The 12,222-nt window shown below is 34.7% G+C and overlaps 1 non-coding gene across 1 annotated transcript; it reads right to left on the bottom strand.

The window, feature by feature from the left end:
- Positions 1–6,679: 6,679 nt before the first annotated feature.
- On the bottom strand, positions 6,680–6,786 carry LOC128032109 (small nucleolar RNA R71). The gene has a single exon (XR_008188239.1). It is a non-coding gene; the product is annotated as a small nucleolar RNA R71 (small nucleolar RNA).
- Between the last annotated feature and the right edge of the window lie 5,436 nt (positions 6,787–12,222).

The following is a 12,222-nucleotide window of genomic DNA, read 5'->3' as shown; positions in this document are numbered from 1 at the left end:
AAACAATTATTCAATTTAAATTCTAACATTCATATAGACATTTCATTTATAACATAAAATACAATAACGGGCATTAAACATGGCCTACGGGGCCCTAAAAATAGTTTAGGAACATCCAGTGACTAATTTGAAACAAAACAGGAGTCACACGACTGTGTGGCCAGACCGTGTGACAAAGCCCAGGCTATGTTGCCAACCGTGTGATAGATCGTGTAACTTTTGAAATGATTTCACATGGCTGAGTCACAAGTTGAGTCCCAGATCATGTGACACACTAACTTAGATCAGAAGATAGTGTAAAGAGACAGTGTGCAGCACACGACTGTGTGCTAGCCCGTGTGTACCAAAAATTACCCCTGATCCAAGGTAATTCAAACCCAATGGCTTGAGCACCAAACTAAACCAATTCAAGATACTTTCATAAGGTTAAAATACATTCAAAAATATTAAAACATACCAAAAATCAATCAACCTAGGTGCCTAACTAATGTGTCCTCATTGACACCACAATTTATAAGCCAAAATGAACCAAAATCAAACACTAATCAAACATCAAGTCAATTGGTATTTGGATTCATCAAGAGCAAAATAATCATATAACCAATTTGTCAATCAACCAAAATTACAATTCCAACAATCACCCTAATGCACATATTTAGAACTACTCAGACATTCCATTCACATCGAACAACTTATATATATATACACATCATCTTGAACATTAAGTAAGAGACCTAAAATACTTACATGTAATTCACTTGATTAAGGTACTAGACATACATACATACATACATGACCACAAAATTTCACAAAACCAAGTATCAAACACAAGCAACATGAACAAATCAACCAAATGTCCTAATGCATGCCATTCATAACCAAGTTCCAAAACAACTCAAAACATCTATGAAAGAAGAGATGGATAGTGTGTATGCTCTGACTCGAACTTCCGATCTACTAGGCTTCACAAAATCCACAACACAACATATAAGCACGATATTCTTAGTAAGTTGAAATTCATGTAAACACAACTTAATTACTAAATTTACTTTACATAAAACATACATAATTTCCAAAACACTCTTATATATTCAAAAATGGTTATTCACATAACAAACCTGAAACCTTTACATAATAGTCTATTCCAATGATATCCTTTTCATTTGGTATCCTTTTCAATTGGCATCCTTTTCAACCTTTTCATTGTTCCAGGAATGCCATGATATCTTGCGACCATGGTCTTTCCCTTTTCGAGTATACTGCCATGATATATTTTAATCACGGTTTCTCCCTTTTCTCAAATCAAGAAAATCCAAACACCATTTCATAGATATGTAATTAAAGACATCAATTTACATCATTAAATCAAATGAAATACTTTAATTGAAAAAAGAACTTACCTTATTAGAATCGACTCCAACACGAGCCCAACGACTATTCCACTACTTTGGCATTTCCGCGATTAACATCTGTTTGGTTCGTTTCTTGATCTAAATTATAATTTCATTCAATTAAATTGTTCAAATAGCTTAAAAATAATTAATTCTAGCTTATAACCCATTTCAATGTGAATTTACAAAATTAACCCTAGCATTTTAATTTTTACGCAATTTAGTCCATAAACCTAAAATTCACAATTTAATCACAATTAATGAAATACCATGTTAGCCTATTTTTCCTAAGGTCCAATACAGTCCATATTTTCCATTATTTCACAAAAGTTTCCTTGAATTTACGATTTTCATAGACATGTCCCTAAACCTTAAAATCACCAAAAATCACTTAACAAATTATGTCTATTTAACTACCAAACTTAATAATCTATCAACTAAATTCACAAACACTTCCAAATCATCCATGGAAAGCCCCTAGACTTTTAACAGTTTCATGAATTGTCCCCTAGGCAAGCTAAATTAAGCTAAAACGATAACAAAAACATAAAATCATTAAAAATGGGATCAAAATCACTCACATGCACCCTTAGATAGTTTGGCCGAAGCTTCCTCTTGGCTATGGTTTCTTATTTTCGGTTGGTAACAAAAAGAATGGACAGAAGATGATAACACCATTTACCACGCTTTAATATAATTTATCATTTATTTAATTACTAATTTAACCTTTTAAAATCAATAGAATTACAACAAAACCAATCCATAAACATCCACTAACTTGAGATATGGTATTATTACTATCTAATTACGTTAGTTTACATTTCCATAGTCATTTAGCCCTTTTAACTAATAGAAACCAACTTTTGTAACTTTTACGATTTAGTCTTTTCACTTAATTAACTATTTAAACATTAAAATTTCTTAATAAAATTTTAATACGACCCTAATAAATACTCGTAAACATTAAATAAATATTAAAATACTAACTCGTTCATCAGAATCATGGTCGCAAAACCACTATTTTTGACACTACTGAAAATGGGATATTACAACTTTCTCCCTAAAGGAATTTTCGTCATCGAAAATCTTACTAGAGAATAGGTTGGGGGTATTACACTTTCATAGATTATTTTGGTTCCCAGGTAGCTTCTTCAACCCCGTGACGGTGCCAAAGAAATTTAACTAAAGCTATGCGTTTATTTCTCAACTCTTTGACTTCTCGAGCCAAAATTCTAACTGGTTCCTCACTATACAACATATCAGATTGAATTTCCACATCGGTTGGTGAAATCACATGTGAGGGATCAAATCTATACCATCACAACATTGATACATGGAAGACATTATGATTTTTTTCTAATTTTGACGGGAAAGCTAAATGTTAAGCTACTGGCCCAATCCTTTCAATAATCTCATATAGCCCATGAAACGTGGACTAAGCTTTCCTTTTGACCAAAGTGAAGAACTTTCTTCCAGGGTGGTACTTTCAAAAACACTCTATCGTTGACCTGAAATTCAATGTCTTATTTTTTCAAAACAGCATATGACTTCTGACTATCGAAAGCAATTTTCAAACAATCTTGTATCACCTTAACGTTTTCTTTAGTTTCACAGATCAAATCAGTTCTGAAAAGATTTTTCTCACTCAATTTGGTCCAGTACAATGGAGCTCTACACTTTCGACCATACAAAGCTTCGTACAGGGCTGTTTTAATACTTGACTAGTAACTGTTATTATATACAAATTTAACCAATGGAAGAAATATTTCCTAGCTGACTTCAAATTCCAAAACACAACAATGGAGCATATCTTCGAGTATTTAAATTACTTGCTTAGACTGGCTATCTGTTTGTGGATGAAATGCAGTACTAAAATGCAATTTTGTACCCAAAACTTCGTGTAATTTACTCTAAAATCTAGAAGTAAATTGTGGATCCCAATCAGAAATAATCGACAATGGTACTCTGTGCAGTTTGACAATCTCAGTAACTTATAACTTTGTCTATTTCTCAAGTGAATAATCCGTACGTATGAGAATAAGATGTGCAGATTTAGTTAAGCGATCTACAAAAACCCATATGGCATCCTTTTTCTTCGGAGACAACAGTAACCCTGATACAAATCCATAGTAACTCGTTCTCATTTCCATTCCGGAATCATAACAACCTATAGTAATCCTGAAGATACTTGATTTTAGCTTTAACTTGCTGACAAATCAAACACTTCGATACAAATTTCGAGATCTCCCGTTACATACCTGGCCACCAATACATTTGTTTCAAATCACTTTACATTTTATTACTACCAAGATGATTTGAGTAACTACTGTTGTGTGCTTCTCGCAAAATATCTCATTTAACATTAGAATTCCTTGGAATACATAATTGATTTCAGAAATATAAACTACCACCTGTACTAATGCGAAAATATGAATCTAGTGACTTTTCGATATGTTCTCGTTTAGCAAGTAATTATGAATCATTTTTCTGAGCTTCACAGATCTATTGCAGAAACGTTGGTTTAGCTTTTAATTAAGCTAAAATAGGACATTCATCAACAAGTGCCAATCGAGTATTCAAATCTCTCAAAGTGAATGATGATTTTCGACTCAAAGCATCCGCAACAATATTATCTTTTCCTGGATGATAGTCAATAATGAGATCGTAGTCTTTTAACAACTCCAACCATTTACGCTACCACAAATTCAATTCTTTTTGAGACATCAAGTATTTTAAGCTTTTGTGATTTGTAAAAATGTGACATTTTTCTCTGTATAAATAATGTCACCAAAATTTTAAAGGAAACACAATAGCTACAAGCTCTAAATCGTGTGTTGGGTAGTTTCTCTCGTGCGATTTCAATTGACGGGAAACATAAGCTACAACCTTTCCTTCTTGCGTCAAAACACAACCCAAACCATTAAGTGAAACATCACTATAAATCGCAAATTCTTTGCCAAACTCTGGTTGAACTAATACAGGGGCTTCGATTAACATCGCTTTCAACTGATCAAAACTCTACTAGTATTTATTGGGCCAAATTTTTTTTACATCTTTCTGAAATAGTTTTGTCAACGGTGCAACAATCATTGAGAATCCTTTAATAAATCGTCTGTAATTGTAACAGCCCCCCTTTTTTAGTGGTGTCAAAAACAGTGGTTTCGGGGTCACCAAATCCAACGAGTAAGTTCATAAATATTACTATTTAATGTTTAAGAGTCCAATATGGTTTTGAAAAGGTTTTTGATTTGATAATTTATGTTATATAAGTGAGTTATTAAGTATAAGTGGTATGATCCTAAGGTCAAGTGGTTTTAGAAAATGAGCTATCGGGACTTGATAAGCTATAAAAGTAACATATTTTAATCCCATTCTTAATGCGTTTTTGGATGATTAAGTACGAAAATTAGTGAATCTGATGCTCCTAATCCTTTAAATTCATGTTTCTATACTTAGGAGAGCATTTGGGAGCAAAAAGAGCGAAAAACGAGCAAAAATTAGACAAATAGAGCTATTTTTAGGATCCACACGGCCTGGGCATTTCCACACGGGCTGGCCACACGCCCATGTCGATTTCATACCCTGCTTCCCAAATACACGAAAAAGCCAAATTTTTAGGTTTTCTGAGCATTCAAAAGTCTATAAATACCAATTAGAAGAAAACCTAAGGGAGGAATCAAAGAAGATTGAAGAAAACACTCGAAGAACGGCATCGGAATCAACTCAGAAGTGGATCTCCCCCAAGATCGAAGATTTCCATTTAATTTCTTTCGAATGTTTATTGAGTTTCTTTGTGTCTTGTGGTTATCCTAACTTTGAAATGTTTCTATTCAGGATTATGAACTAAATTCCCTAGATACCTAGGGAGGTGAAACCTACGATGAATCTTATTATTTGATTTCTGATTTATATGATAAATACTTGATTATTGTTCTCAATTATGTATGCTTATTCTTGTTTTAATATTTTCGCGATATTAATTCATGTTTAATGTGTTTATTTGAGTGAAGCAAAAATCCATGTTTAAGAGTAGATCTAGCATAATTGAGTGGAGTTGCATGCAATCCTAGAAATAAGACGACATAAATCTATCAGATTAGAGTCAAATCTAATAGGGAAATCCATAAATTGAGTTAATACGACAATAGGGGTTTTAATTAGAAAGAGATTTCAATTAATAAACCTAGAGTCAGTTGGTCTTACTCTCAAAAGAAATATTAACATAATTTAGGGATTTCTACGGATCAAGACACAAGTGAATAAATTGTTTAATTCAGATTCATAATAATAGGTGAAGTCTGGGTGGATTCCTTCCTGGGTATTGTCTATCTCATTGGTTATTTTCGATTATTTTCCTATTTCATTCTCTATTGCGTTCTTAGGTTAGATTAGTTTAGTCATTTTAGATTAAAAACAATCACTCCAATTTGCGACTAAATAATAGAAAAACGATAATTACTAGTACTTTTAGTCCTCGTGGATACAATATTCCCTACTCACCACAGCTAGACTATTGTTTGATAGGTGCACTTGTCTTTGTCGTATTTATAGTTAGTTTAGTGACCATCAAGTTTTTGGCACCGTTATCGGGAACTAAAATATTAGGAACACTTTATTTTTATTAATTTAGCCTTTTTTATTTTATTTTGTTTTTTTTTTAGTTTACTTTTAACATTCTAATTTGTTTATTTGCTTCTAGCAGGTTCCTTTAGTTTATGACTAGAAGAAACCCGTCAGGACTGTTACTATTTGATAGTGAAATTGAAAGTACAGCTTGCAGAGACCATAGAGAAGCAAGGCAAAATTGACAGAATATAGTAAACAAACAAGACATTATTATTACTGAGGAGATGGGTGATTACCAGAATAATTAGCTACCTCCTGCAATTGCTGCAAATCCTGCAACTCCAGATCTCATTCCTTGTACTATATACAATTATGCCAAGCCCACTCTAACTGGGGCTGAATCGAGTATTGTGAGACTCACCATTACTACAAATAATTTTGAACTGAAGCCGAACACTATTCAGATGATACAACAATTTGTTCAGTTTGATGGTTTGCAAGACAAAAATCCAAATACTTATTTGGCTAATTTTCTAGAAGTCTTTGATGTTTTCAAGATAAATGGCGTTTCTGAAGACGCCATTCGCCTACGGTTAATCCCTTTCTCGTTGAGGAACAAAGCTAAAAAGTGGTTAAATTCTTTGCCACGAGGTTTCATCACTACATGGGATCAAATGACTGAGAAATTCCTACTGAAGTACTTTCCACCGGCTAAGATAGCTAAGTTGAGGAATGATATCTCTTCCTTTGTTCAGATTGATTTAGAGACCCTATATGATGCATGGGAGAGGTATAAGAACTTATTGAGACGGTGCCCTCACAATGGGTTACCCTTATGGCTACAAGTTCAAACTTTTTACAATGGTTTAAATCCCTCAACTAGGCAATTGATCGATGCAGCAGCCGGTGGTACACTTAACAATAAAACACCTGAAATGAAGAGATGGCACTGAATAATTATCAGTGAAAACTCATGAGGACGAAGCCGATGAAAACAGCCAGTGTCTTTAATTTAGATGCAGCCAATGAAAACAACCAGTGTCTTTAATTTAGATGCAGTTACCATGTTATCGAATCAGGTAGAACAATTAAATATGAAAATCGATGGTTTATATGTTTATACACAGGTATATTGGGTGATGCAATGCGATACGAATGGAAGAGGAATGAATAATTTAGAATTTTTACCCTACGGTTCTAGCACAGAGAATGAACAAATCAATTATATGGGTAATAATTCTAGGCCTCAAAATAACCCTTATAGTAATACCTATAATGCAAGTTGGAGGAACCATCCCATTTTCTCTTGGAGTGGTCAAGGAAATCAAAGAGCACAAGCCCTTCTAGGCTTCCAAAAACAACTTTACCAGTAAGAGAAGAAGTCAAATCTTGAGGAGATGTTAACGAAGTTTATATCGGTGTTAGAAACCCACTTTCAAAACACTGAAGCAACACTTAAAAATCAACAAGTATCGATTCAAGGACTCAAGAACCAAATCGGCCAACTTGCTAAGTTAATCTTAGAACGACCAGAAGGTAGTTTGTCTAGCAATACAGAAACTAACCCAACGTAACAACTGTAACAGTATGCCCAAAGATAAATCATGAGATGGTTGTAATAACATACTTGAGTTACCATGTTTATTAATATAAGGCGTTGCCATTATTATTTCAGTTTCTTTTCTGTGTGTATAAATATATTGTTTTATAATAATGTCCTGAGAATAATATGATTATTCTTAAAAGATCCTTAGTCAAGTGTTATTGTTGACTAGGACAAGAATAATGCATTAAGACTAACATGTAGTTGATTGATGATAAAGAGTTGTTATTGATATGGAGTGTCAAAATCAATGCATGAATATGTGTGTTAGAGAACAACATATTGGACTGACCCGCTATGAGTATGTTTCTTGGATTATTATGTAATTGTCACAACATTACTCATAGTGATTAATATGTATATGATCCTCGGACTTGAGATCATCATTATCCCATCATCGTGAGTTGTATATTTTGATACAGTCAAACGTACACCGTAACTGGTTGTTCTATAAAGGCTGATATTGTATATATCACAACCTATGTAGAGGGATATGGTTGATCAATATAGGATAAGTCCCTCCTACATAATGGGAGTAATATCTTAGGCCACTTGATTGAGTGAGACTAGAAATGCATGGTCATGCTCAAATAAGTTGATATGAGATGTCATACTTATTTATATATCATAGTCTACTCAAGATATCAGGGAACATGGGATGGACTATGCAAGTGTGACTATTCCATGACTTGTATCCATTCCAGAGATAAAGGACTTAAAGATTATTGCATGAAAGGTTAATCACAAAAAGGTTATGTCGAATCATGACTTCTTGTAACTTAGGTAGCAATGATGCATTGCTAGATGCCACTCATTGTTTGTAACATTAGAATCGTTCTAGTATTACTGCTAACGTTACAAGAACCTACAAGGTCACACCCTATGGTTGAAATGAACGGAATAAAACATAGTTGGTATTGTGTTTGGTTGTCACATGAATTAAATTAATTATAGAATTAATTTAATTGGGTAATCAAATATCGAACATATTATATGTACAATGATGTTGTACACATAATGAGAACATAGTTCTATTACTATATGAATTTGGTTCGTATATAAATTTAAATAAATATAGTTTACCAAAATCCTTGTTATAATTAATGTAATTATAATTTTCGATTAAAAAAACATTATTATATTTATTTATTTTTAATTATGATTATTATGTTCGGATAAAAATTTTATGAATTATGATTCATTATATATATACCAATTATAAAAGGGTGAGAGTGAGATAGTTTTTTTTTAAAAAAACCTAAAAACTTTGTTTGTAAGGTCTAACGGCCGTCAAGCGAAGAATTCTCCAAAAACAGTTTTGGAGATTTCTCCCGTTCATTATCAAACTGGGTGGATTACGTAGAGGTCGGAATTATAAAAGGTTACGGCTTGGTTCGATAGTAGATCAGAATTCTCATTGCTGAGGCGTCGCTGTCTACTCAGATTGAAGTTTTGGTAATTTCGAAACCATTATTTCACCCCAATTCGTTCCTCACACATGGATCCATGGGTTGGATCGTCGAAATTATTTCTTTATTAATTTTTGCTACGCCATGAGGGTATCAGCATTCCAATAGGAACTTCATACAATTACTGTTTGAGACGAAGATGGGTTAGTTGAATCTGAATTAGAACCGAAGTAAGAAAGGGTTGAGGTAAGCCAGAATGAGCAAAAGCCGGTTGCTACAGAATATAAACCTCGAATGTCATATACTAACGTGACAAAGAGAGATGACACTAACGAACAATTTGGTAAATTTATTAAACTTCTGAAAAAATTACATATTAACTTACTGTTTGTTGAAGCTCTTTCACAGATGCCCAATTCCGTTAAATTTTTAAATGAGCTTTTGGCAAACAAAAAGAAGTTAGATGATTCATTGACTGTGGAGCTAAATGCAGTTTGCACGGCCATATTGCAAAATAAACTGCCTGACAAATTGAAAGATCCAATGAGTTTTACTATTCCTTGTTTAATTGGTAGTTTGATTATTAACAATACTTTGGCTGATTTAGGGGATAGTATTAATGTCATGCCCTATAAAATGTTTAAGCAATTAGGTCTTGGGAAACTCAAACAAACTAGGATAAGTATCCAATTAGCAGATAGAACCATTAGATTTCTTAAGGGTATTATTGAAGATGTTCTCATAAAAATTGATAAATTTATATTCCTAGTTGATTTTGTTATTTTAGACATGGATGAGGGTAATGAAGTACCTTTAATTTTAGGTCGACCCTTTTTATGAATTGCTAGAACTATAATTGATGTTGGTACAGGTGATTTAGTACTTCGTGTAGGTGATGATTACTCTCCAAGCTCGTGATTCTATTAAGACATTTAATGATCAAGATGATTTTACAAGTTCTGTTAATGAGTAACCATGTGGCTCAACTTCTTTGTAGGAAACCTCTCGGAAAAACATAATAGAGCCATGTTTCAGTCCATCCGACAGAAATAGAATGACTCATGAAGAAGGAATGTTACAAATCGATGAACTGGAGAAATGGCAGACACATGTCAAGGAGAAACCGAAAAAGCACGATGAAGAGTCAAGGCAACGCCATGATGAACATTAGGATGGAGAAAAGATACTTCTAGATAAAACAGATCCACGAATTTCCATTTCAGAGCTTGATACAAATGGATCAAACCCTTTTATGGTTCTGAACGTCTTCCCATACAGTATAGACGAGGTAACTCTTTCTGAATTTGGCACATTTAAGGTAAATAATAATTGAATTAAACCTTATCTTGGTAGAATAATTGATAGTGAGAAAGAGGAGCTTCAACTCCGAGAACCACTGTGACCGCACGTACATAAGGTAAGTCGAGCTTAGACTTTAAATAAGCGCTTCTCGGGAGGCAGCCCAAGTGTTGACACTGCTAATTCTCTTAATTTTATTTCATGTTATTTTTAAAACTAATTAATTTTAAAAAATAAAAAATGTGTTTTTGACTCACACGACCTGGACACACGGGCATGTCCTTAGCCGTGTAGATCCTGGGACTTAATTTTTCCAAAATTCGACTGTTACACGGCTTAAAATAGTCCATACGGCCTGGACACACGGGTGTGTCCTAGGCTATGTGAACTCTGGAGCTAATTTTTTCTATTTTATTCGAAGTCAGAGAGTTACACGGGGAGTAGCCACGGCTGTATGGGATACACGGCTAAGCCACATGGGTGTGTGTGTTCTCACACGAGCATGAGAGAAGCAAATATCATACACGGCAGTGCGACATGGCCATGTATGCAACACGGCCTGGACACACGGGCATGTCTAACACCATGTGAAGTCTGGGCTGGAGTTTTTAATCGCACACAGGCTGGGGAGAACAACGCGGGCATGTAACACGGTCGTGTGGCCCAACACGAGCCCTCACATGATTGTGTCACCTTTAAAACCCTAATCCCCTTTTATCTTTTTTACTTCATCTTCTTCAAACTCCCCACCCCTTAACCCTAGCCGCCGCCGACCAACCCCCTCACAACTCTGGCCATCCCGGCGCGCTCTATTCTTCGCAAGACCAACCTTCGTTCCTCCCTTTTTTGGCCACCGGTGTTGTTCCCTCTCTCATTGCAACCAAGCCCCCTTGCCGAACATTCCTTCCTCTCCTTCACCCTCATCACACCGTCCATCCCTACCCCCTCCATTGTCGAACAGCCACGCACACCCACTTCCCCCGCATCTTTCTACTCTCACTCCTCCCTCTCATACTCGTGCCACCCCACGTCCCTTCCCTATTTTCCTTCCCTTCCCCCCTCAACCGCAAACTACCCCACCATCCGTCCCTCTCCCCAATCTCCCTCTTTCTCGTTGAACCGTCGCGCCCGTCGACCTCTGCACAACCCTATCCGTCGCAGCACCGACCGTCAGTAGCTCTAGTCACCCCCACTGTTTGCCTTCATTTATTTTATTTTATTCTATTTTATTTATTTAGTATTTTATTAATTATTTTTATTTTATTTATTTTATTATTATGCTTCATTTGATTTTTATTTTATCTTCTTTATGATATTTAGTCATTTTAATTGGTTTTATTTTATTCTTCTCCATTTGTTACATTTGGTTTTCTTATGACTATTACTTTTATTTTTAGTTACTATAACTGCTTAAGGTACTTTATTTTTTTTTTGCACTATCCTTTCTTGTTATGGGAATTTATTAATTTTGTTTGATTCTTCCTATCATATTTTTATTTTTAGTATTGTTTATTCTTGATTGATTAATATTACGTTACATGCATTATGGTATTCTTTTAGGATTATTCTCTATATTATTTTCGTTATCGATTTATTTTCTTTCGTTGAGTTGTTGCTAATTAACTTCGATTATTGTATGCATTATTTGATTGTCTCTATTACGCTTGATTCACCTATTTGCTTCTGTTGGTTTTAATATTTGGTCATATCTTTTGGCGATTCCTCATCACGAACACACGCAACAAGTTTAAGATCGCCGTCCCCAGTTCGAAAAAGTGGAGCACCCCTGGCGTGACCTCTTCCTCGAGCGCTTTCGCCAAGGCCCGCCACCCCTATATCGAATTTTCAGCGGGTCCCCAGAAGGATTTATATTAGGTATTTCGACTGCGACCACTCAGCTTAGGCCGATGTATCGATTGGGCCGCTTTCGAGTAGGTCCAATTAGCTGATTATG

The sequence above is a fragment of the Gossypium raimondii genome, chromosome 8, assembly GCF_025698545.1.
Source record: "Gossypium raimondii isolate GPD5lz chromosome 8, ASM2569854v1, whole genome shotgun sequence".
NCBI lineage: Eukaryota > Viridiplantae > Streptophyta > Magnoliopsida > Malvales > Malvaceae > Gossypium > Gossypium raimondii.
The sequence above is the reverse complement of the archived record's forward strand: the minus strand, read 5'-3'. Positions and strand labels throughout refer to the sequence as shown.